This window comes from Lissotriton vulgaris, chromosome 2_1 (genome assembly GCF_964263255.1).
Source record: "Lissotriton vulgaris chromosome 2_1, aLisVul1.2, whole genome shotgun sequence".
In the NCBI taxonomy this organism is placed as follows: Eukaryota; Metazoa; Chordata; class Amphibia; order Caudata; family Salamandridae; genus Lissotriton; species Lissotriton vulgaris.
In genome coordinates, this window is record NC_141687.1 from 122918071 (window position 1) to 122941654 (window position 23584).

Below are 23584 nucleotides of genomic sequence, written 5' to 3' on the forward strand. Positions count from 1 at the left end.
CAGCATTCTGAATGAGCTCCGATCTCGCCCCAGATACGCCAAAGAGTGAATGTGTGGCTCAAATTGCTCCAGTATCGAGCTCCCATTAAAATAAGTGGAGGACACCGTCCACCCACGTGGTACCCCAACTTGAGCCCTGTTTATAGATCACTCCGGCGCCCAGGACCTCTGAAGAACAAGCATGTTCTGTGCAGTGGACACCGTTCCTGCTTTTCTGGGCCCAGGTGTGTCATTTCAGCTCATGGAAAACCCAATGCCTCACAAACAAATGCTTTGAAGAGCAACTGTTTTGACAAGTGCAACTCATGTTGCTACAATTCACACCGTGGGCTGTACGCGGCCTGGGCTTGCGGTGTGCCCCTGCCCCCTCGAATCTTTACCTTCCCGTCAGGCTATACTGCACCCAGAGGAGATGGGGTTCCAGGAGCACGTGCCAGAAGTGGGCTACGTCATTTAATGGCGCCAGGATATGTGTCACTTGTACCATATGTGCACTGGTGTTATGTATTTGTTTCTGTAAAGTGTAAGTGCCTGTCTTTTGGCTTCTTTGAAAATACGTGGAGAGTGTGAGCAGAGTACAACCAGACAGAGTGAGTTAAAAGAAAAGACGAGGAGCGTTATTTAGAGACTGAAGGGGGATATTCTCAAGAACGTGCGATAATCATTGCCAAAATAGGTGAACACAATTTTTCATATCGCCGTCTATTACGGGGAAAAAACGCTGTGTTAATGGCGTATTCACAACACGGCAGTAACATGGGATAGTTTGCAGATAACACGTCAAATGTCCACGATAAAATTACTGTGACGGCGATAAAAATCTAAAGCTGAACGTGAAAAAAGTGGCAATGGGCCCAACCGCGATAAAAAAATCAGCCATAAGCTGCGCCAGGCCTGCAATTCACATACGGGAAATATCACTATTAAAGCAGAACCCCCCCCCCCCCACAAACAAAACCAAAAAACCTGAAAAGCACAATGGAGGTAGGCGGATAAAGTACAGAGGACAACAAGAATCCCACAAGCACCACGGAGGACCAGACTGGGACCTCTGGTCAGGGAAGGGCAAGGGGAAGAAGAAGAGGAAGACGCGGTTCAGTCCGCAGGAAAACAGGATCCTGATAACGGTGGTGATAGAACACCATCAACTACTGTTCGTCACCTCCACTGTGTCATTGGCAACAAAAAATGGAATATGGCAGTCTATCGTGGACAAAGTGAATGCAGTCGGAGTGCTGAGGAGGACAATGGAAGAGGTCAAGAGGCGCTGGAATGATGTGTAGCACAAAACCAAGCAGAAACTCGGCAACAATCAGAAGGTAGCAATGCAGACTGGAGGTGGGAGTCCAGCGCCACCTACAGGAGGAGCTGGATGAGATGTCGGAAATGGTGTCCACAGTCATTATTGTGGAGACGGTGGCAGGAGTTGGGGGACCAGACACTGCTAAACATGACCTGACACAACAGCAACATGGTGAGTAACGACCAGGGACTGGGGGAACGGGGGGAGATTGGCACAATGGCGCACATACACAATTAAGCAAAGCACCCCCACATTGACTCTGGATCATGTCCCTGATTCCCTTGGCATACTGCAGCATACCTAGAAACAGCAAGTAGACCCCGTCGACTTTGTGCCCAGAGGGGGCCCTTCCCACACATTACCAATCTCACAACCAACCCATGCACATGTGCCAAACCCAGCAAAGCCACACTGACAATGCAAGTGACACTGCATGACGAATAGCATGGCTGTAGTCAATATATCATGACATGTTGCACGCCACAACACTGAGGTGGCTGAGTGTGGACCACATCCGTAAAGGAGCAGGTCACACTCTGACACATCCACGTGTACAAACAACCCCTGACGTCAACAACACATCTGCGGAAAAACCATGCCCCAAAGTCCCAACTCCCACCAAGAGCCCAATTTACCCAAGTATGCAACATCTCAGCACTGTATAAACACAGAAGTCAAAGGCAAACCGCCTGAAAGAGATAAGAGTCAGCAAATCAGAGCTGCAGGGGCGACTCTCCCAAAATGCAACACACACACATAACATTCAGAGTACATCAACATTGACAACATCCCTGGGGCCATGATTGCCAAGCGAGATATTGCTCAGTTGTGGGGGTCCCTGAGGCCTCCTACAGTAGAAGCATGGAAGGAAAACATGGATTGGTGTATGTTCAGGAAAAAGACTGTGTATCTGGCCCGGGGCCATCCCCGGAAGTGTTCTAGAGTGTGGGGACCTTGGAATAGTTATCGTGGAGGCTTATGTATACCTCCTGCAGTAGATACCATTGCCCCTGACCCGTGCATTTTGACCACTTTATTGTTTCTTTATTACGTTTGGCCCCTGGGACCCCCCCTCCCCTTTCCTTATGTTGATTGCTGCTCATTGTATTTCTTCCTCCCTTGATTGAACTGGCACTTTGTATAACATGTTTTATGCCTTGCTTGTTTTATATTTTTAATAAAAAGAAACAAAAAAAAACATTGACAACAATGTGGTACAATCTGCAACACGTTCACAACAGAACAGAGGACACAACTGGTGCCGCTTCGTGTGTAGAAACTGGCCTACCACCTTTGGCATAGCAGGGAAATGTGAGTTGACAATGTACAAGTACAAACACACATCTGTGATGTTGTCGAAATGTCCACTGTCCCGCATCAAATAGGCAGCTCATACCAAACAGTCACAATGTACATTGTCATGCAGTCTGTATGTAAACGTGTGCAATGAGTCAACATACATGTGAACACAATGTTAAACTGCTTATCCCCTTCACATTGCAGAAGGAAAATCAACACCTCCTGCATAGCAGACCAAACACCTCTTCACTGATGACAAAGAGGACCTCCACACCATCAACCCCGGCGCCCTCCAACAGCTCACGGACATCCTCAGCACTCCAACTATAGGAGCAGGGCAGCCCAGCTGCATCGAGGAGACCCCACTCCCTGCACAGACCACACAGCAGGAAGCACCCACCACCACAGCTGTCTCCCAGGAACCCCCCGAACAACACATGGTCTTCTAACCCCGTGTGTTTGGCTGCCAGGAGAAGATGGCTGATCAGGTGCGGGTAGGGTTCGACCTCATGACAGCCACACTAGATGCCATACATGGGTGTCTAAGTCCCATCAAAGACCACTCACAGTCCCTAATGGACACTCACAGACCGCTCCATGCCCTCTAATGATCCATGGCTGGCATCGCTGGAGTCCTGACTCCGAGACAAGAACAACTGTCTAGTCAGAGTGGCTCCAGCGATGTCAGCCGGTAGTTGGGACACATACGGAGGATCATGGAGAACATGGAGTGGATGCAGACGGAAAGAATAGCTGGCACGGCTGCACATCAGTGAGATGTAGCTGGGTTGTTTCGTGCCCTGCAGACCCTCATCATGACATTGCTGCCACAAAGCCTGGTACAGATGAATGCTGCTACTACTACTCCATCCACATATCCGCCCCATGAAGTGTCAGTGACACACAGTGCTGCAGACAATCCAGCTCTGGCCACTGATGTATCACTGCCACACAGTGATGCAGACAAAACAACACATCCCACATGTGAGGCACATGAAATATCAGAGGGCGAAGATGCGGATGATTCTGCTTCAGTGGTAAGAAGGAAGCGGTAGCATTCATCTCTGCCATATGGCCTGTTTCTGCTTGGTTCTGCCCTCTACATCATCACTGTCCCCCGATACACTGTGTGACACTTACCTTGCACCTCAACTTGGACTGCCATATTCTGTTTGGTTACCAAGAACACAGCAATCAGACTGCGGACTGAACTCTGCCTCTACTGATGAACTTGTCAATCCCTAAAGGACTCTGGCTAACCCTGCGTGGGGCAACAATATAAAGTGTGGTTTACATGGCCCTGTACTGCTCCAGCTTTAACACTCCACTAAATGTGAATAAAACATTCTAATTCACAGAGATGTGGCATGTCTATGATCAATCAAGTAAGTAAGCATGGATGAATGTAGGGGCAGTCATTCCCCCTCACCTCCATGTTGCTTATATTGCGGGACTTGAGTCACAGAGTGCAACTCTCTGCCTCACAGTGGTACCTATTTGAGCCCAAATGATGCCCTATTGTCTTTTCTTGGTTACAAGTGACAGCCTCTATGTCATGAAACTGGACACATGTGATACACTGCTGAGTGGGTTTACGTACTATCTTTGACACCCTGAAATGGCATTTTGAATACGTGACACCCTAAACAGCCTCTCTGTACAGAGGTGACACACCCACCATCTAATTGCCATTTATGAGATTGTTAGCACTAAATGTTACACTTACACTTGTCAGAGTTATGTGCTTATGCAGAGGAGTGACATGCAGACAGGGAATGTGTGTTGGAATTAATTTATTTGCACATGCTGTGCCTGTGGTAATTTTGTCCTGTCCCATGATTGCTGGGAGCAGTCACAATGTGACGTGCTCATGTGAAGAAATTGGTAATGATTGTGTTCCTTTAAGCCATTCCTGCTGCAGCTGCACTGGGGTGTGATCCACCTGCCTCATCTTCATCATCATCGTTCGGTGCATCTGGCACTTGGATCCATGGGGCATTGGTGCGTACACATATGTTGTGCAACACACAACATGCAATGATCATCTTGCACACTATTTCCAGCTGTACAGGAGTCTTCCACCTGTGATGTCCAGGCACCTGAAACCTGAACAAGCCAAATGAGTGCTCCACAATGCCCCTGGTACGTTTGTGGGCTGCATTGTACTACCTCTGGGCCTGGTTGTCCGTGTCTCGGAGGGTTGCCATCATCCACGGGCAGAGTGCATATCCTGGATCACCTGTGACAGGGAAGAGAGATATGTGTCAATTGGTGGTTCTGCATTCTGTGTTGGCAGGCTTATTAGTTTAGTGGTGTGTGATGTGTGCAGCTTTGGAATCCATGTTTTACATGTATTGCTTGTGGCAAATGAGAAGCATCAATGTGTATTACGTTGCCTCACAGCTGCTCCTCAATCCCGAGCCTATTTCATCACTTTCATCACTTGCACTCCTAAGACACACCATTGTCATGACTGTCTGCGCATGTCCAAACGCCTGACAACGAGACTGTGATATTGGCCGTTGAAGGTGGTCCGCCACGTGTGTGTAGGCCTAGGGTCAAGATATGGCGGACACAGAGACACATGCAGTATGTACGTTGTTGGCCATCCCGGAAGTTAACCTCGGCTAGAGCCCAGGGCTATTTATTCCCACTCCTACGCTGGACTGGCGTACGCCGGCCCAGCCCACTCCGCTTACGCTCCAAGGTCTTCCCCACTACCTGAGGTAAAATGGTTGCGTCCACTTTCCACAACACTACAAACACCAGCAGTGCAACCTGGGAGACCGAGTTTCAACCCTCAAAAGTTTCACCTAAGCCTGCTGGACCCAGGAGAGTCGTTGGAGTGCAGTTTGATTAATGGCAATGGCTTGCTTTCTGGGTAAAAGGAACCAATGGTTTCGCTGTAACCAGAAACCAGTAGACCAGTGGCAACTGGTTTTTGGCTGATCCTCACCCGGACTTCGAGGGACATTGACCCCTGTCACCAAAGTTACCCCACCATATCCGTTGATTGAGAGGTGCCACCAGAAAGACCGGCGTCACAGATCAGCATCTTCAGCGTTTTTCATCATCTTCAGCTTCCTGGATCCCTCAAATGAAGTCTATGGCAGTTCGTCCATACAGGCTGGAACTGCACTGGAGACTGTTTTGACTGTGAGGTAACTGTCCAACTGTACATCTGTGGTCCATGTGACTCGTTCCCTGCCGGAGTTGGTTGCACAAAGTTGGCCGAAGAAGACATTGACAACTTTATAAAAGTTTTACAAAGTTCACCGATAGTGCGGTCCATTTCAATGCTTTATTGCTCTAACTGAATAAGGAGTGATTTATTGTTCTTTTGGAAATTCATATTTCTGGAATCCTCTGGTGAATTCATGTCATTGAGGTGCCTATTTAAAGATAAAAATACAACCTATTTTTATAAATTGTTGTAGCTTATTCAACTGTTTTGGTACTTCTTAATGCTTTACACTTGTTCCTTTGACATAGCTTGACTGCTCAGAGCCACAGCTACCCGGGACTGAGATACGGGTTTGGAAAGGAATCTGACTGGACCCAGTTCAGGAAGTGAGATTATTACACTGTGAGGTAGCACAGTCCCATCATATAATAAACCGCTTTTCTCACAAACCTCATAGAAATTAGTGATGAATGTTGTTAAATACAGGACCTGTCTCCAAAGGATATGTTCTGCTTGTTGCTGTGAGCAAAGATGTGCAAGAACCTTGCTGTGCACTTCTGAAGCATTCATTTGTTTGAAGGTGTGTGTTTGAGAGTGTTTGGATGGGTCAGTGCTCAGAAATCATATAGCGCTACAACCTGCAAAAAAACTAACACCTATGTTGTCTACTGAGATGCACACAGCCCGAGGCGCAGACATTCTACCTTGTTGAAAATTGCAGTATATGTCTGCTTCAAAGCGCATGACATTGGTTATGGAACCTGGGACCATCTTACAGGCACGGCAGTAGCTACGGGGGGCCCAGCGGGGCCAGGCCAGCCTATATTTTTCTGTGGCCCTCCAAACATTACCTTTATTCTTGCTGTTTGTGTTGATGTGCCACAAAAGCCACATTATATTTATATGTTGGGCTTGGGTTGGTGCAGTGATGCAGCAGGATTCTGAACTTTGCATTTAGGCCGGCCTAGGAGGCCCCTAGAATGAAAGTAAGTTAACAAGAGGGAGGCAGTGGATGGCAGCCCACAATGAAATCATCCTCGGAGCCAGGGGCAGCCCGAACAGGGTCTTCAGCCCAGGAAGCTTCCATTCAGAGCAGCCAGCATGAGCATGGATCTTCAATCTGCTGCTGCTACTTGAAAGGCTTGCTGCACCAGCACCACCATTGTCCAGATTCTAGGGGCCAACAGCTACAGGCAGTAAGGCATTTCCTTGGTGGGGAGTGGGGACTCAGAATGTAGAAACAGCAGCCAGACTTGTCTAGTAAGTAATTGAATAAAAGGAGAAAGGTAATTATTGAAGAGTGGAACTGCTCTGCTTTGATTTTACCCTGATAGTTTTCTACAGGGCTGGTTTTCCACACAAAAGGAAAGGCTAACAGACGGATTCTGGGCAAGCTGAGCTGTGGTGATCTTTCTTGCAACTATATTGTGTTCTGGGGGGCCCTGTGTTTGCACTTTGCAAGTGTTTTTTATGTTCTTAAAGCACCTGCTGCCATTGTCCTTTCCTCCTTAAATTCTCAAGCAACTACAAAATGTAAAGATAAGGTTAACTCCTGTGATTAATGTTCTTCCTAAGGAGAGAGATGGAGTTTTGTCTAGTTTATGTTTTGTCTCACTTTAAAGCGCAGAGTGTTAATAATGTGTTTGTTGCAAAGAATGTGTTGAGGTTGTGCTGTCGGGCGACGTGTGCGAGCGGGGCCATGTAGATGTTGAACAGTGTCGGGCTGAGGGATGATCCCTGGGGTACGCCGCAGATGATCTTGGAGGCTTCAGATCGGAATGGGGAGGCGGACGCTCTGGGTTCTGCCGGAGAGGAAGGAGGTGGTCCATTCCAGGGCCTTGTCTCGGATCCCTCGTCGTGGAGGCGTGTGCGTAGTGTGCAGTGCCAGACAGTGTCTAAGGCAGCGGAGTGGTGCAGGAGGATGAGGGCCGCGTTCTCACCATTGTCCAGCAGGGTCCTGATGTTGTTGGTGGCGGCGATGAGGGCAGTCTCGTGCTGTGGTTGCTGAGGAACCCTGACTGGGATGGATCCAGGATGCTGTTTTCTTCGAGGTATCAGGTTAGCTGTCTGTTGACAATCTTCTCGATGACCTTGGCTGGGAACGGAAGTAGGGAGATGGGCTGGAAGTTCTTGAGGTCTCTCGAGTCCGCCTTGGGTTTTTTGAGTAGGACGTCTCGGTGTGTTTCCAGCTCTCTGGGAAGGTCGCGGTCTCGAAGGAGAGATTGATGACATTGCGCATGTGGGGTGCAATGGTGCTGCTGGCTTTGTTTAAGATGTGGAGCGGGAATGGGTCTGACGGGGAGCCGGAGTGGATTGTGCTCATGGTCTTGATGGTGTCATCGATGTTCACGTTGGCCCAGGCTGGCAGGGGGTCATGGTTGATGGTGTGCGGAGAGTCTGGAGTGTCGATGTCTGTTGGGGCTGACTGGGTGTTGAAGCTGTCCTGGATGTCAGCGATCTTGTGGTGGAGGAAGGTGGCGAGGGAGTCGCACAGGGCTTGCGACGGCGGGATGTCGTTGGTGTTAGAGATGGGGTTGGAGAGTTCCTTTACGATGTTATTGGTGTTTGAATTTCTACTGCTTGAAAAGGACTTGATCCTAAGGGTGCTCCCACAAGACCATACTCTGTGGTACTGTTGCTAAAGATAAGAATATCTACGGTAAAAGAATTGTACCAAGTAGGAAAGTGTGGCACTTTCTTTTTCCTAAGGTGTATGTATGATGACATTTTTTGTGAGAATGACTTGCTCAATGTTTGAATTTTATTTATGCTGTTTTTAAATGACATTCCTCTGCATATTCTTCCCCCACAGACAATCTCTCCAGTCTTGGTGTTCACACTGTTGTACGTTATAATTTTTTGATGACCACTCCTGGGTCACGGATAACGATCAAAGATGCAATATGTGCTCCCTGATGTAGGAATATATATAAAGTTCGTTGGTAATTACCGAAACGCGCGTCAGCACTTTTCTTCCTCTTTTTTTGTATTTTGTGTATGGCACAGTTGTGGTTTGTGTATTCTTTTGTACTTGTAATGTCTGATGTTTTTTCTTGCCCCCCTTTTTTTGTAATTGAATATTTCTCTGATTCATTATATTTGTTGTTTTGATTTGTTAACTTATAGTGTGAACGTTAACTCTTTCTTGGTGTATACTGTAACTTATTGATTGTCTTTTGCTTGTTTGATGTATTTTTATATGTTATTTATATAATGTTGACTCACTGTAATGTATTTGCTATATTGTCATTGAATGAATGTATATATCTTGCTTAGTATTTCTTTCCTTCCTTTTTAAAATAAAAGTAAAATTGTCTAACATTGAATAATGAAAAATAAATGAAAAATAAATAACCAATTCAGTTGAGCTGTTCTGTGGATGGAATTTCTTGACAATTTGGAACTAATGTCCTAGTTTTATTGATAGTTGGGGACATCTTTTTCATGTTGTACAGTCTGTTTTCTTCCCTGGTGGAATGTTCCCTTAGAATTGGTTTTCCCAGGTTCCTCTTAAGGGCACTTTGGATCCTGCAGGGAAGTGTTCACAACAGCCTAAGCATGCATATAGCTTATTTTAACAAGAGTGGCTGTCACATGAAGTTGGCACCAGTATTCCGAACTCTGTCTCAAGGACTGAGGTACCCTGGTGCATGGACTGCCTCTAGGCCAATAGAGAGAGTCAAAAAGATAAAATACTTCTCTATGTCCACTACTCCACCAAACCACTACAGATACTTGCAGTACCCCTGCACCACCACAACTACTCTTGTGGCTGGCCGTCCCATGCAGTTGATCCTACACTGCCACAGATACTCTTGTAGTTGGCCAACCCTTGCACTTGACCGTTCACTGTCACTGATACTCTTGTTCAAGAAAAAAGGGGATAACCCAGGGACCCAACGAGAGATACCTTTCTGTTTTAGGATCTTAAAACTGCACCTTATCTTCCAACAGCTTGTCATTTCACATAACAAACCTTGGATGAGGTATTCAGTGAGGTAAATACTCATGGGGAGTGTAGGACTATTGCCTCAAATTCCTCAGGTATGTCAAACCACCCACTTTTTTTCCAAAATACATTTTTCTGGTAACACAATACCTAGGATACTTACACATAATTCTTTCTTTCTAGGTGTCTCCTTCAAACTTCTGTCCTGATAATGACCCTTTTCTGAATAATTTGGCATAGTGGGTCGAAACATCGACCATTTTTAAATTAAATTTGATTGTGGATTGTGACACTCGTAATAAGAATGTCGTAAATAACATCACATTATCCCTGTCAGTCACGTGTACATAACATAGTATATAGCACTAGTGCACTATTTATTCTACTTATCATCTGTTCACTGCGCCTTCACTTTAATAGGTTTTGAAATTATCAAAAGTTTACCTTGTTTCAGATAATAATCCTTTTTTGAAATGAGAAATAAATACATCAATTGCATAAAAATATCTTATTTGTAAGAAGGGTTCCTCAATTTACTATTCCCGTGGAAGTCAAGGGCCACGCTTCTCCCACAAGGACAGTTTGTGTTACTAATTACAGATACTCTTGTGGCTGGCTGACTCTTGCATGTGATCTACACTGCCAAGGATACTGGTTGGCCGCGCTGTTGGTCCTGCACCATTGTAGAAACTTTACTGGCTGGCTGAACCAGTGGTTAATTTGTAAAAGAAATAAGTGCTGGCGCTCTCGTCAGGAGGGAGCGTGCACCACCCCATTTCTCCAGTAAGCGCTGCCTATTAAAACCAACTACTAACCATGAAAGTGGAGAGGGGATGTGGTTCAATGGCCAGAGCTGCCGCCTTCTGAACTGGGGAAGCAGGTTTGAGTCTCGGTGTCGGCTCAACATCCTGTGATTCTAGGCAAATCAATTAATCTCCCAGTGCCTACCATAAATGAATGTGTCCTTAACTGGTGCTCATGAAAAGTGATAGTGTTGATGATTATGTGCTGATGCACTAGAAATCACTGGTACCTTCACCACCACAGTTGCTCTTGAGTCTGGCCAAACACTTGCAGTGGGACCTTCACCACCACAGCTGCTCTTGAGTCTGGCCGAACCCTTGCAGAGGGACCTTCACCACCACAGTTGCTCTTGAGTCTGGCCGAACCCTTGCAGAGGGACCTTCACCACCACAGTTGCTCTTGAGTCTGGCCGAACCCTTGCAGAGGGACCTTCACCACCACAGTTGCTCTTGAGTCTGACCGAACCCTTGCAGAGAGACCTTCACCACCACAGTTGCTCCTGAGTATGGCCGAACCCTTGCAGAGGGACCTTCACCACCACAGTTGCTCTTGAGTCTGACCGAACCCTTGCAGAGAGACCTTCACCACCACAGTTGCTCCTGAGTATGGCCGAACCCTTGCAGAGGGACCTTCACCACCACAGTTGCTCTTGAGTCTGGCTGAACTCTTGCAGAGGGACCTTCACCACCACAGCTGCTCTTAAGTCTGGCCGAACCCTTGCAGAGGGACCTTCACCACCACAGCTGCTCTTGAGTCTGGCCGAACCCTTGCAGAGGGACCTTCACCACCACAGTTGCTCTTGAGTCTGACCGAACCCTTGCAGAGAGACCTTCACAACCACAGTTGCTCCTGAGTATGGCCGAACCCTTGCAGAGGGACCTTCACCACCCCAGTTGCTCTTGAGTTCGGCCGAACCCTTGCAGAGGGACCTTCACCACTCCAGCTGCTCTTGAGTCTGGCCGATCCCTTGCAGTTGTTCCTGTTCAAAGCTTCAAATTCACACTTTGACGTTCCCATCAGTTTTTATCATCATTCTATGCTGCATCGCAGGACCGTGGTAGCCGTACATCATCGGGCCACCCTAGGACTTGTTACTGAGGTATGACGTGTTCTCGAAGTATATCCATTGATCCTTTCTAGAATGCTGGGGTTTTAACTTTGTTGAAAAGTTCTCTTTATATTTAATAACACTGCCTGTCAGGGCAGTGCTTCTCAATTGTGAGTGACTACCTTCTCGAGAGGATGAGCTGTGCCCTAGGCCCTCTACCAGACTGAGTCCTTTCTTGCTCATCTCTTGCCCAGTTACATCTGAACTTTGGCACGAGAGTTGGCCTAGTGTTTTCTGAGCCTCGTCTAAAGCTTATTTTCCTCATTATATGTAGGAGAGTAGGGTCTGCAATCCTATGATCACCCAGATTTTTTGCTTTTGTTTCACTGGTTTACGACTTTCTCTGGCTGTGGGCCTGCTAATCAGACCCACAGCCTAGCTGTTCTCTCACTAAATTACAACGTGTACCTTAGGTGCATTTACCAATTGGTACTGGGCCACCTTATCAGACCCTGTAACTCAGGGCATAGGTGTACCCAGGGCCTACCAGGGGCTGAAGCATATATTATGCCACCCCTGGATGGCCATCTAAATCTGACATAACTGGCTGCACGACAGCTGGGGCAAGGTGGTGTAATCACCCTTTGCTTTAGATATAGTATACCTATATCTAACCTTAAAAATGGACACACAGATTCCTATCAGTCACTCCTATGGCAGGCCTTGACAATCCTGAAGGCAGAGTGCTAGGAATCGTGTGAGATGGTGCTCTGGCATGAGCTGAGCCCGTTTGCAGCTTGCGGAACCAAGTCTTAATACCTGTTCCATGATAACGCATACCATATACTCTTAAGTGCATTATAATCCTCGCGGTTAAATGCTATCTCTGGTATCGCTTTATCAAAACATGTCGAGTAAGGTGTCATACGAATTGGAATACTAACCCCTCGCCAATTCTGGCGACGGGGTTAGCATTCCACCCTTCTAGAGGGACACGACATGTTGTAACTGTGAACCCTGGTTAAAGTTAACTCGAGCCTCAGCATCACAAAATGGATGCTGCCACCACAGACACAAGTCTGACCCCCTGCAGCTGGGAGTCCTTCCAGCGAGGGGAGCTTGGACAAAGGGTTTCCTGTCAGGGGCGGTGCTAGCACCATCCCAGACAGGGTTTGTGTATCCTGGGTAGGCGGGGCTTTACAGGAAGGTGACTGCAAGTGGCACCCTGGTTCTCACTACGCATCTGCCGGCTAGAACCAGTTCCAGGGGCACACCAGCCCCTGGCCTGGGGAAAGTCCGGCATGGAAGAGGGGTGTAACCACCCCCCTTCCTGGTCCCACCCCTAGGGCAGGACCTAGTCGCGTACCCACCCCTTTCTTTAGGATAAAGGCAGGAGCGGGGACCCTTCCAAATTAGATCATCTTTGAATCAAGAAACTACTTTCTACGAAAGGAACTCTCAACTTCTTCTCAAGATTTCTCCCTTGTGGCTAAGGAGTAGTCACCCTGCATCCGCGGGCACCATCTAAGAACTCTGCGGTTTGCTGCACGTCCTTCCTCCGGAATCCGACTGACCAGCTCGACGAGACCCGGCTTCCCTGGCACCTCTGACCTCTACCTACCTCTACAGCTAAGCTGAGAACCGTAGGTGCGACGAGACCTCGAGGGGCCGGCCATCATCAGAACTGCACGACTTCTATCCAGCACGACCGCCGAGGGATCCTCTGGTGAGTGCTTTGGGGTCCGAGAAGCCCCGACCCTGAGCAGCTCCAGCACCGAAGACCAGCCCCCAGCATCCACGAGATCTGCGTTGGGCCCTTCTGCTTTTTGGCTCATCACCGCGTTGTCTGACTACTAGCCCGCTGGCTTGTGGTCTTCCCGACAACGACCGACAACATCACCACTGCTGGTCTGGTTGCTCCAGACTGGCCCTTGCTCCCTTCCAAAAGAGGAGCACCCCGGACCCTCCTGGTCCACTCCAGACGCCATTTTAGGTCCACCGCGTGGGCTTGAATTTGCCAGACTTGTTGCCCCAATCCTGGGTCCAGCGACGTCGACAGCATCAACCATCGTGGGACAGCTCGCACCTCCATCCTGGTTGCCGACAATGCCTCCTGGTCCGTGAGACTGCAGAGCCCAGCGTCGCCCACTCACCTGGTCGAGGTGACTACCATCCGGTGCCATCCTGGTGCCCATCTGATCACTGGCTAGTGATTAAGAACTTGGTCCCCTCTGCTTTCAGGTGTCATCCATCTTCGATTCAGGCTTGGATCACTTCGAACTTCAACACTGGTCGCCTGCCAGCAACTCCTTCTTTCAGGCTCCTGGTTCGTCAACGAAGGTTTACGACGTCTTTTCAGACCTGTGCAGCCGCAGCCCCTGGGCTAGGTAACTTCGGCATTTCGGTGCCCCAGCATAGCCTCACTATCCAAGGGTCCAGATCCACTTTCGTTTTCAACCTACCTTATCGGGTTCGCCCGAGAACACTAACTTTGCTTTTACTAGCTCCCATAGACTTTGTCCCGCATCCCGCGTGAGAGTTCACACTCTGCACCTGAGTCCCCTAGGCCTCCTACTAGTAATCTGAAGGTTCAGTAACGTAGTCCTAGCGATTCCAAAGCCTATTAGTTCAGTACTTACCTGCTGGTAATTTCGCATTCCACTTCCATAGTATATGGTTTTCCGTGCCCCTCGGGCATTTGTGTAAATTGTGCAACTTAAAGTATTTTCGTAAGAGTTTTGTTGTGTGCTTAGTACCCTGTCCTCATAAAGAGTACAGGGCTGTTGTGATCTAAATAAATACACTGTTTATTTTCATAATACTTGTGTGGTGTCCTTTCACTTGGTGTTCAAGGGGTATATGTGATGGTATAACAGCTGGCTTAACACGCCCTCTAGAGTTTAGCCCGAAGACTGCTCTTGTCCATGCTACTAGGATAGCTGGTCTATCGGTTGACTTACAACCAATCACCATAAGGGTTGTTTGGACTGATACATAGTGATCACTAGAATAGTGAACACTGAATATCAGGCCAACTTCTCACATTGGTGAGCAGCGGTTGGGATTTGAGCTTGCTGTTGTTTTACCACACGTATCCTAAGAATATCTTTGTGAAAGATCACATAAGTTAAGGTACATATAACTTAGCTTAGAATACTCTGAGTTCTACTGAACCAGCTGTTGTAGTTTTACAAGGCTTAGCACACCTTGACTACAACTCTTAGCAAGGGATCAGTAGGCAAACAAATAGTGTAGGTAGGTGCATCACTTACACCACACTAGAAGCATGTCTAACCACGGAGAGTCTTCAGAGACCCCTCTTGTGGTTTTGGACCCTCCACAGGTCACTTCCAGATATGCTGCTCTTAGCTTCCAGGAGATGAGACAAATCTGTACATCCAGGAAGCTAAAACAGGGTTCAAACCCTACCATTCCCTTTCTGATTGGTCTCTTAGAGACTTATGATGCCAGGAGGTCTGCTAACACAGATCCTTCTCATCCAGATGGGAACATGCCTCCCCTAGAGGGAACACAGGGTGACCCTGACCGACACCTCCAGGCAGCAGATAGTGCTGAGGAGGGGGAGGAAGATGAGTTATCCGGGAATGAGGCAGAAACAGGTCAGGTAGAAGTCAGCAGACTCACTAGGACCAACTTAAGTAGGCATGAGAATGGATTTGGGGGACCCCCAGGGCCACTCTCAGGCAGACTTAACATTGGGAATGGACGAGATAGGTCTCTATCCAGAGGCTCTAACAGATCCATTCGAACCAATGGCTCTCAGACCTCTTCTCATAGAGGGATGTCATCCCCTAAGAGAAGGGAGCATGAAGCTAAAATGAGGGAAGCCAATCTGAGGATTGAAAGGGAAGAACTTGCCCTGGCCAAAGAGAGGCTTGCCTTTGCTAGAGAGCAAAAGTTAAGTGGGTTAGATCTCACTGGTGGCAGCATTCTCTCAAGAGAAAAAGACAGGAGTTTAGATACTAGACACCTGAGTAAGATAGTGCCCCCCTTTAAACAAGGGGATGATATCCACAAATGGATAACTGCTTTGGAGAGGGCCTGCACTGTCCAGTGCGTCCCCCAGAGTCAGTGGGCAGCTCTCTTGTGGCTCTCCTTTGAAGGTAAAGGTAGAGATAACCTCCTCACTACTAGAGCTGAGGATGCTAACAATTACCAAGTCCTGAAAAATACACTGATAGCTGGGTTTGGCCTAACCACTGAGCAGTACAGGTTGCTGTTCAGGGATAAGTGTGGCTAACGGTGTAGAGCAGGCAGACCCGGAAATGAGGTCAGACCCGGGACCAGGGTTCAATTCCCGACGCGGCAGGGTCTTGAGCTCAAATGTCCATGGACTCGATAATTCTCGCTTCGGTGCCTGCTCTAATCATGGGTTCTCACTCTGCAACTCTGGGCATTAAGCTTGCTTAATTTCAACAACGGCCCCCCCTGCGGCGGGATGCCTGGCTTTCACCTTGGGGATGCCCTGTAGGGGCTATCTCACAGGGAAAAGCCAGGACGGGTTCCCAAGGCAAGCGCCGGGAAACCTTCGGGTAGCTGTGCGCTCAATAAATGCAATAATAATAATACCCAGAAAACTCAGTCTCAGGATTGGTCTGACTTTGTAGATTGTGCCACTAAGGCTTTGGAGGGCTGGTTGCTGGGCAGTAAGGTTACTTATTATACAGGATTGTACAATCTGATCATGAGGGAACAGATTTCAAACAATTGTCAGAACCAGTTGTTGCATCAGCACCTTGTTGACTCTGATCTGACCTCTCCCCAAGAATTGGGAAAGAAGGCAGACAGATGGGTCAGAACAAGGGTTAAGCAGAACCAGGGCCAGAACCAGGGTGGTCAGAAGAAAGCAGACCAGAAGGGTAAAGATGCAAAAGGTGAACAAAATGACCAGAAGTCTTCAACAGGTCCCCAACAGAACAAAGAGGGTGGGGGTCAGCTTCCCAGAAGAAGAAGACTCAAGAAGGCCAGTCAAAAAGGTGGTGCCAATACTGTAAAAGTAAAACTCACTGGTTTAGTGAGTGCACCAAGAAAGGATGGCAAACTCCTGCCACTGCAGCCCCTAAGGCAACTGCACCCCCTAGTACAGTCAGCAGTGGTAGTGCACCTCCCAAGGGATTAGTTGGGTTAACCTTGGGTTCTGAGGGGTGTGACAACTTAGTTGGCACACTCACTCAGGCTGTCCTTGTCTGTACAGGGGATATGGATATATCCCCTGATGTCAGTCCCAATACTTTGGGCAAATACAGGCAGACACCTTTGATAAATGGCAAAATGGCTCAGGCCTATAGGGACACTTGTGCCAGTGTCAACATGGTGACACCTAACTTTGTGGACCCTGGACAGATCATGCCAGGTACATATTTCCTGGTGACCAATGCCAGCAACGTCACTACCAGTCATAGTATAGCGATTGTTGCTTTCTCCTGGGGAGGGGTAAATGGCCAAAAGAAGGTTGTAGTTAGTTCAGACCTCCCAGTGGATTGTTTGTTGGGCAATGATTTGGAGTCATCACAATGGTCAGAAGTGGAGCAGAGGACTCACATGGAGATGTTAGGCTTGCCAGCACATGTGCTTGCTGTGACTAGGTCACAGGCCAGAAGATGCCCCACTGAACAGGTGCTGGATCCTGGAACAATGGACCAGACACCTTCCAAGAAGAAGAGCAGGAGGGTTAAGGCATTGCCTTCCCCCTTGCCCCAGGTTGAGGATCAAGTCTCGGAGGAGGCTGACCTCACAGAGCTGAGGGAAACTGAGCCTAAAGAACTTGAACCTGATCAGGTTGAGTTTCTGGGTTCAGGGGGACCCTCCAGAGAAGACCTGGGGAAGGAACAGTTAGCCTGCCTGCCCTTCTCTTGAACCCCTCAGACAGCAGGCTGCTGCTGAGGCTGCAGGGAACGCCACAGGTGCCCACAAGGTATACTGGGAAGATGGACTCCTATACTCTGAGTCAAGAGACCCCAAGCCTGGTGCAACCAGGAGGCTGGTCATCCCCTTGTCTCTGAGAGGTTTCCTTCTCACCTTGGCCCATGAGATTCCCCTTGCAGGTCACTTAGGCCAGAACAAGACTTGGGACAGAATTGTCTCACACTTTCACTGGCCTCATATGAATGAAGATACCAAGGAGTTTTGTCGCTCCTGTGTCACTTGCCAAGCCAGTGGTAAGTCAGGTGGCACAACAAAGGCCCCCCTTATACCAATGCCTGTGGTGGGGGTGCCCTTTGAAAGAATGGGGATTGACATTGTTGGTCCATGGAACCCCAGACAGCATCAGGGCTCAAGTTTATACTGGTGGTGGTGGACCATGCCACCAGGTATCCTGAAGCTATTCCCCTTAGGACCAGTACAGCACCTGTTGTGGCAAGAGCCCTAGTTGGAGTGTTCTCCAGAGTGGGCTTCCCTAAGGAGGTTGTCTCTGACAGAGGTGCAAACATCATGTCAAGCTACTTAACTGCTATGTGGAAGGAATGTGGTGTCAACTACAAGTTCACTACACCCTATTATCCACAATGCAATGGGCTTGTTCAAAGGTTCAACAGGACCCTAAAAGGGATGATTCATGGACTACCTGAAAAGCTCAGGCGTAGATGGGATGTCCTGATACCCTGCCTTTTATTTGCTTATAGAGAAGTCCCACAGAAGGGGGTTGGCTACAGCCCTTTTGAACTTTTGTATGGACATCCTGTAAGAGGACCTCTGTGTTTGGTGAAGGAAGGATGGGAGAGACCTCTCAAAAAGCCTGCAACCAGCATAGTGAACTATGTACTTGGTCTCCGCTCCAGGATGGCTGAGTATATGGAAAAGGCATCTGAAAACCTTAAGGCCAGCCAAGAACTCCAAAAAGCTTGGCGTGACCAAAAGGCTGTCCTGACTGTCTCTCAGCCTGGACAGAAGGTGTGGGTGTTGGAGCCAGTGGCCCCAGCAGCACTCAAAGACAAATGGTCTGGGCCCCACACAATTCTTGAGCAAAAGGGAGAGGTCACCTACCTGGTGGACCTTGGAACTCCCAGGAGCCCCCACAGGGTGCTCCATGTAAACAGGCTCAAAGCATATGTCGACAGGAAGGACATGAGCTTGCTCATGGCCATAGATGAGGGACAGGAGGAAGAGAGTGACCCTCTCCCAGACCTGCTCACTCAGAATCCTGATGATGGATCAGTAGATGGTGTTGTCTTTTGTGGCAGCCTCTCTGAACATCAACAGAAGGATTGCAAACAAGTTCTTCAATCCTTCAGGCATATGTTCTCTCTAACACCCAGTCAAACCAATTGGTGTACCCATGAGGTTGACACTGGTGACAGCTTGCCAGTTAAGAGTAAAATCTACAGGCAGCCTGATCATGTTAGAGACTGCATCAAAACAGAAGTGCAGAAAATGTTGGAGTTGGGAGTCATTGAACTCTCAGATAGCCCTTGGGCTAGTCCAGTAGTTCTAGTGCCAAAGCCTCACACCCAGGGTGGTAAGAAAGAGATGAGGTTTTGCGTAGACTACAGAGGTCTCAATGCATTCACTAAGACTGATGCCCACCCAATACCAAGGGCAGATAAACTTATAGATAGATTGGCTTCTGCCAACTACTTAAGTACATTTGACCTGACAGCTGGGTATTGGCAAATCAGGTTAGCTGAGGATGCCAAGCCCAAGACAGCATTTTCTACCCCTGGTGGGCATTATCAATTTGTGGTAATGCCCTTTGGTTTGAAAAATGCACCTGCCACCTTCCAAAGGCTGGTGAATCATGTTCTCACTGGGCTGGATGACTTCTGTGCAGCATATCTTGATGATATAGCTGTCTTTAGCTCCACCTGGGAGGATCACCTGGTCCACCTGAGGAAAGTGTTAGAGGCACTGCAAGCAGCAGGTCTCACTATCAAGGCCACAAAGTGCCAGATAGGGCAGACACAGGTTGTATACTTGGGCCACCTTGTAGGTGGAGGCCAAGTTCAGCCACTGGAGAGCAAGATACAGTCAATCAGGGACTGGGCTCCTCCAACCACCCAGACTCAGGTTCGAGCTTTCTTGGGCCTGACTGGTTACTATAGAAAGTTTTTCAGAAATTATGGATCAATTGTGACTCCACTTAATGAACTGACAAGTAAGAAAATGCCAAAGAAAGTTCAGTGGACAGCAAGCTGTCAAAAAGCATTCGATGACCTAAAGCAGGCCATGTGCACAGCACCTATCCTCAAGAGTCCAGACTACACCAAACCATTCATTGTCCAAGCAGATGCTTCTGAGTTGGGTGTGGGAGCTGTTCTATCTCAACTGAATTTTGATGGTAATGACCAGCCCATTGCTTTTATAAGCAGAAGGCTGACCCCCAGAGAGAAACATTGGTCAGCTATTGAGAGGGAGGCCTTTGCTGTGGTTTGGGCCCTGAAGAAACTGAGGCCATACTTGTTTGGCACTCATTTCAAGAGTCAGACCGACCATAAGCCCCTTTTGTGGCTAAATCAGATGTAGGGTGAAAACCCCAAACTGCTTAGGTGGTCCATTTCCCTACAGGGGATGGATTTTACAGTAGAGCATAGACCTGGCACTGATCATGGCAATGCAGATGGGCTCTCCAGGTATTTCCACTTAGAGCAAGAAGACTCACCTGGTTAAGGTTAGTTTATTGTCCCAAAGTTTTTGCGGGGGGTCATGTAGGAGAGTAGGGTCTGCAATCCTATGATCACCCAGATTTTTTGCTTTTGTTTCACTGGTTTACGACTTTCTCTGGCTGTGGGCCTGCTAATCAGACCCACAGCCTAGCTGTTCTCTCACTAAATTACAATGTGTACCTTAGGTGCATTTACCAATTGGTACTGGGCCACCTTATCAGACCCTGTAACTCAGGGCATAGGTGTACCCAGGGCCTACCAGGGGCTGAAGCATGTATTATGCCACCCCTGGATGGCCATCTAAATCTGACACAACTGGCTGCACGACAGCTGGGGCAAGGTGGTGTAATCACCCTTTGCTTTAGATATAGTATACCTATATCTAACCTTAAAAATGGACACACAGATTCCTATCAGTCACTCCTATGGGAGGCCTTGGCAATCCTGAAGGCAGAGTGCTAGGAATCGTGTGAGATGGTGCTCTGGCATGAGCTGAGCCCGTTTGCAGCTTGCGGAACCAAGTCCTAATAGCTGTTCCATGATAACGCATAACATATACTCTTAAGTGCATTATAATCCTCGCGGTTAAATGCTATCTCTGGTATCGCTTTATCAAAACATGTCGAGTAAGGTGTCATACGAATTGGAATACTAACCCCTTGCCAATTCTGGCGACGGGGTTAGCATTCCACCCTTCTAGAGGGACACGACATGTATGTAACTGTGAACCCCGGCTAAAGTTAACTCGAGCCTCAGCATCACAAAATGGATGCTGCCACCACAGACACAAGTCTGACCCCCTGCAGCTGGTAGTCCTTCCAGCGAAGGGAGCTTGGACAAAGGGTTTCCTGTCAGGGGCGGTGCTAGCACCATCCCAGACAGGGTTTTGTGTATCCTGGGTAGGCAGGGCTTTACAGGAAGGTGACTGCAAGTGGCACCCCGGTGCTCACTACGCATCTGCCGGCTAGAACCAGTTCCAGGGGCACACCAGCCCCTGGCCTGGGGAAAGTCCGGCATGGGAGAGGGGTGTAACCACCCCCCTTCCTGGTCCCACCCCTAGGGCAGGACCTAGTCGCGTACCCACCCCTTTCTTTAGGATAAAGGCAGGAGCGGGGACCCTTCCAAATTAGATCATCTTTGAATCAAGAAACTACTTTCTACGAAAGGAACTCTCGACTTCTTCTCAAGATTTCTCCCTTGTGGCTAAAGAGTAGTCACCCTGCATCCGCGGGCACCATCTAAGAACTCTGCGGTTTGCTGCACGTCCTTCCTCCGGAATCCGACTGACCAGCTCGACGAGACCCGGCTTCCCTGGCACCTCTGACCTCTACCTACCTCTACAGCTAAGCTGAGAACCGTAGGTGCGACGAGACCTTGAGGGACTGGCCATCATCAGAACTGCACGACTTCTATCCAGCACGACCGCCGAGGGATCCTCTGGTGAGTGCTTTGGGGTCCGAGAAGCCCCGACCCTGAGCAGCTCCAGCACCGAAGACCAGCCCCCAGCATCCACGAGATCTGCGTGGGGCCCTTCTGCTTTTTGGCAGCTCACCGCGTTGTCTGGCTACTAGCCTGCTGGCTTGTTGCCTTCCCGACGACGACCGATGACATCACCACTGCTGGTCTGGTTGCTCCAGACTGGCCCTTGCTCCCTTCCAAAAGAGGAGCACCCCGGACCCTCCTGGTCCACTCCAGACGCCATTTTAGGTCCACCGCGTGGGTTTGAATTTGCCAAGACTTGTTGCCCCAATCCTGGGTCCAGCGACGTCGACAGCATCAACCATCGTGGGACAGCTCGCACCTCCATCCTGGTCGCCGACAACGCCTCCTGGTCCGTGAGACTGCATAGCCCAGCGTCGCCCACTCACCTGGTCGAGGTGACTACCATCCGGTGCCATCCTGGTGCCCATCTGATCACTGGCTAATGATTAAGAACTTGGTCCCCTCTGCTTTCAGGTGTCATCCATCTTCGATCCAGGCTTGGATCACTTCGAACTTCAACACTGGTCGCCTGCCAGCAACTCCTTCTTTCAAGCTCCTGGTTCGTCAACGAAGGTTTCCGACGTCTTTTCAGACCTATGCAGCCGCAGCCCCTGGGCTAGGTAACGTCGGCATTTCGGTGCCCCAGCATAGCCTCACTATCCAAGGGTCCAGATCCACTTTCGTTTTCAACCTACCTTATCGGGTTCGCCCGAGAACACTAACTTTGCTTTTACTAGCTCCCATAGACTTTGTCCCGCATCCCGCGTGAGAGTGCACACTCTGCACCTGAGTCCCCTAGGCCTCCTACTAGTAATCTGAAGGTTCAGTAACGTAGTCCTAGCGATTCCAAAGCCTATTAGTTCAGTACTTACCTGCTGGTAATTTCGCATTCCACTTCCATAGTATATGGTTTTCCGTGCCCCTCGGGCATTTGTGTAAATTGTGCAACTTAAAGTATTTTCGTAAGAGTTTTGTTGTGTGCTTAGTACCCTGTCCTCATAAAGAGTACAGGGCTGTTGTGATCTAAATAAATACACTGTTTATTTTCATAACACTTGTGTGGTGTCCTTTCACTTGGTGTTCAAGGGGTATATGTGATGGTATAACAGCTGGCTTAACACGCCCTCTAGAGTTTAGCCCGAAGACTGCTCTTGTTCATGCTACTAGGATAGCTGGTCTATCGGTTGACTTACAACCAATCACCATAAGGGTTGTTTGGACTGATACATAGTGATCACTAGAATAGTGAACACTGAATATCAGGCCAACTTCTCACATATAAAAATGCACTAATCTTTTGCAGCACTACATGAAGTGTTTCCTTTAGTTATGGTATTTTTTGTACACATAGAAAAATTCCATTCCGATGAGTGTGTGCTGGCGAATTCTCCTTCACTACAAAACGGGTTCAACTTTTTTTTTTCATTTAAAGTATGTTTAACACATGTTTTGTTGGATTTGTTATATACATTGTTCTGTGCGTAAACACATCCTGACTCTGTGTATCCCCAACCCTGGCTGAACCAAAGCTGCCAGTGGCACCGAGCCACCTTTCTGTCATGTCTGCTAATCTGGATGATCCGAGGTGCAGTGAAGCTGACGCACCCGTTCCTGTCACATCAGATGCACAGATATTGACGCCAGATAAGGACTGCCTGCACCCCACCTCGTCTGGCTATGTCCTGTCTGCGGCACAGATAATTCCCAACACTTGTTGCGCCTCTGTTTTTACCACCAGGATCCAGACCTTTCTAAATTAGTTAATTATAGTTAATTATGTTAGATCAGAAGCCGCACACAGGTAGTCAGCACCTGTGCCAAAAATGCTGTGCGCTCTGGGTTTGTACCTCAATGTGATGTTTTTTTTTTTACTTGGGGGCCTGTTAAAAAAACT